General features: G+C 34.2%; 1 long non-coding RNA gene across 1 annotated transcript in view; it reads left to right on the forward strand.

Annotated features, from left to right (window-relative positions):
* The window catches only part of LOC115278160, a 49,276-nt gene extending 45,948 nt beyond the window's left edge, over window positions 1–3,328 (forward strand). The window contains exon 5 of the long non-coding RNA XR_003902745.1: window positions 3,244–3,328. This is a non-coding gene — a long non-coding RNA (uncharacterized LOC115278160). The remainder of the gene's footprint in view (window positions 1–3,243) is intronic.
* The last annotated feature ends 754 nt before the right edge of the window (window positions 3,329–4,082 follow it).

A 4,082-nucleotide genomic window follows, 5' to 3' on the forward strand; every position in this document is an offset into this window, starting at 1 on the left:
ATGATTCAATATCTGCAAATCCATCAATGTGATTCATCACATTAACAAAAGAAAGGATAAAAACCATATGATTCTGTTGATAGATGCAGAAAAAGCATTTGACAAAATACAGCACCCTTTCCTAATAAAAACCCTTAAGAAAGTCGGAATAGAAGGAACTTACCTAAACATTATAAAAGCAGTTTATGAAAAGCCCACCGCTAATATCATCCTCAACGGAGAAAAACTGAGAGCTTTCCTGAGATCAGGAACACGACAGGGGTGTCCACTCTCACCACTGCTGTTTAACATAGTGCTGGAAGTCCTAGCATCAGCAATCAGACAACAAAAGGAAATTAAAGGCATCAGAATTGGCAAAGAAGAAGTCAAACTTTCACTTTTCACAGATGACATGATACTCTGCATGGAAAACCTGGCAGACTCCACCAGAAGCCTTCTAGAACTGACCATTGAATTCAGTAAAGTTTCAGGATACAAAATCAATGTACAGAAATCAGTTGCACTCCTATACATCAACAATGAAGCAGCCGAAAGAGAAATCAAGAAACTGATCTCATTCAGGATTGCACGAAAAACCATAAAATACCTAGGAGTAAACCTAACCAAAGATGTAAAAGACTTATATGATGAAAACTATAGAAAACCTTTGAAAGAGATTGAAGAAGACACCAAGAAATGGAAAAACATTCCCTGTTCATGGATCAGAAGAATAAACATTGTGAAAACGTCATTACTACCCAAAGCAATCTACACATTCAATGCAGTCCCCATCACAATTGCACCATCATTCGTCTCAAAGCTAGAACAAACTATCCTCAAATTCGTATGGAACCACAAAAGTCCCTGAATAGCCAAAAAAAAAAAACAACAACAACAAAAACAAAAAAAAAAAAAACGGGAGGCATCACAATCCCAGACTTTAAAGTTGGATGCTTAACAAACTGAGCCACACAGCCAACTCAGTAGGAGGTCTCCTGACGTTTTGTGTACGCATTTTTCCTCCCGATATATGTACAACAAATATCTTCTTCATTCCTTCAGTTTGTTCTTAATACTTTGATGTATCCTTGATGAACAAATTGTTAATCCCATCATCATATAATTTGTCATTTTTAAGACCCAATGCTTTTGATCCCCATGTAGGTATGCTTTGCTTACTGTAATATCATGGATATGTTTTCCTATACTTCCCCATCCTCCCAAAATTCTCACTTTTCAGAATGATCTAGCTTCAAGAAGAGCAAGCAGTTAGTAGTGCTTAAGAAAAATTGATTCAGTATCTAATGGATAGTTGATACCTGCCACAACACAGCATTTTATATACTGTTAAGTGAAACTGCAATACAATCTAAGTGTACTTTGGGAGTGTTTGCTGTATCATTGGATTTAATGAAATGTTTAGAAGTGCAGTAGGCATGACTTTGAGTAGATAATGAAAGAAAATGCAAAATGCTTATTGATTTATGATGTGGTTTCATCTTAGCTTGGGCAAACCATGCAGTATTTAATACATAGTAGCAGAATATTTACTATTGAAGCTTGAAAAGATGTGAGTTCTTTGTGTGCAATCTTTCATTTATGCATGTAAGAGGGTTGTCTTTTTTTTAATGTTTTTACATTGTAGTACTTGTTTTGCTTGTTGGTGGTGTTTGCTTATTTAATACATTCCGTCAAGGACAGAAAAAAAAATCCTCACTTTTCACCATTAACATTTAGATTTGCAATCTGTATAGAACTGATTTTTAGGAAAGACATGGGATATTTAGGAAAGGTATGAGATTGGTGAGGGAGGCACTAAGTACATATTTTTTCTTATGAATATCCAATTGATCCAGCATCATTTATTGAAAACATTTTTGTTTTTCTACTGTATTTCTGATTCACATCTGTAAAAAATCAAAACACTATGTATGGATATTTTTCTGGACTCTCTATATAACGCTATTACACAGATAGTTATATTGTAAATTTGTACAGCCATTTTGGAAAACTGTTTGGGAATATCTGTTAAATTAGAACATATGCATATACCTTATGGTACAGTAATTTCATTTCTATGTGTATATTCAAAATAAGTTTGTACAAAAGTTTACCAAAGAGCATATACCTGAATGTTGAGAAAATTACTTGTAAAAACTAAACACTGAAAACAACTATATTATTCATAAATGTTATGGATGATAAGAGTATATCATACAATATAATACATTAAATAATAAATATTAACTCAGCTATGTACAAAAGCATAGATGAATTTCACAAAATTGAGGAAGAAAAGCCAGCAAGAAAGTGGGAGAGGGAATCCTTATTTAATAATATTTCACTACAGATAAAACTAATCTATAATGTTAGAAGTAATGATATTGTTGACCAGTGGGTGTAGTAGTATCCGAAAAGAGGGAATCTTCTAGAAAGCTGGTAAGGTTGTATTTCTTGATCTGGATGGTTTATTGAACTTATGAATGTCCATTGGATGGTATGTGTGTGTGCACTTATAAGTGGAAGTTACATTTTAATAAATAAATTTTAAAGAAAAATGTTTAAATAATTTTCAGTTAAATAAATTTTAATAAAACTTAGTAAATATTTAGAACAAACCTAAAACTTGTAGGTAGTCAAAGTTCTGCTCAGAAGGGATTCTGTAACTCTTTTACATGCTTATGTTGGGAAAAAAACCCTGAAAAATATTAAAATAAGCAGACAATTTAATATGTGAGAAGAGAGCAACAGAGTAAGTGTAAAGAAAGAGTGAAGAAGGAAATACAAAGCAGATACTACTCACATAGGAAACATATAATAGAATGAATTAAGGAATCCAATAGTTGCAGGCTTTTATTTTAAATGAATAAAATGGATAAATTTGTAAGGGCAACCAAAAGAAAAAGAAAGTGGTAAAAATAAAAATACTAAATTATGTTTAGAGTCACCATAAATGCCAAAGTTAACAAAAATATGAGACATTGAATGCTGATAAATTTGAAACGTTAGGTTAAATAAACAAAGGTACTGAAAAACAATTTTTCTAAATAGGATTCAATAATTCAATTCAACTAGGAATCAATTACTCAGAAACAAAGACATGCTCCAGCTTGAAATCAGAAGGCACAGAAGAAAGTAATAAGAAATGAGGCCAAAAAAAAAAAAAAGAATTAATTGAAAGTCTGTCAGTTGAATATCTATATAAACTGACATCTTCTTACCCATCTCCTTAACCCATCCCATGTTCCTGTCTTTTAACCTCAGGTAACACCCAAACAACTTATCATACAGTGAAAGAAAGAAGGAAGGAAGGAAGGAAGGAAGGAAGGAAGGAAGGAAGGAAGGAAGAAAAAGAAAGAAAGAAAGAAAGAAAGAAAGAAAGAAAGAAAGAAAGAAAGAAAGAAAGAGAGGGAGAGAAAGGAAGGAAGGAAGAAGGAAGGAAGGAAGGAAGGAAGAAAGGAAGGAAGAAAGAAAAGGAAAGAAAGAAAGAAAGAAAGAAAAAAAGAAAGAAAGAAAGAAAGAAAGAAAGAAAGAAAGAAAGAAGGAAAGAAAGAAAGAAAGAAAAAGAAAAAGAAAAATTCAGTCAGTAAGACACAGAAAGAACTGCGTGCAGAAAATACAGAGTTCTGGATTTCCAGAGCAAAGTCATGTCTGCTCCTGCTTCTCAGATCATTCATTTCTTAATCAAAATCTATCAGTAGCCAAGCCTTATCAACTAACCCAGAATTACCTATCCGCATATTTATGGGAGAGATCTGGCTGAAAACAGACTTACACAAGTAGAAGTGAGAGTAACTTACATATGTAGGAATGAAGGAAAACCACAAGAGCTACCTGTAAAACATCAACCCACAAAAATCAAAAGCTTGAAATGAACATTAGGACTCTGGAGGAAAAAGACATGTATCAAAAAATCCCCCACAAAATAATTTAAAACAATATCACTAACACTAGAAATAATAATAGCAACCAACCCCTTTAATTACTAATGCCTCTTCTTAGAAAGATGTCTGGTGCTGCCCTGGCTGGCGGGGGGGGGGGGGGGGGGGGGGGGGGGGGGGGGGGGGGGGGGGGGGGGGGGGGGGGGGGGGGGGGGGGGGGGG

Source organism: Suricata suricatta, chromosome 1 (assembly GCF_006229205.1).
Source record: "Suricata suricatta isolate VVHF042 chromosome 1, meerkat_22Aug2017_6uvM2_HiC, whole genome shotgun sequence".
Lineage (NCBI taxonomy): Eukaryota > Metazoa > Chordata > Mammalia > Carnivora > Herpestidae > Suricata > Suricata suricatta.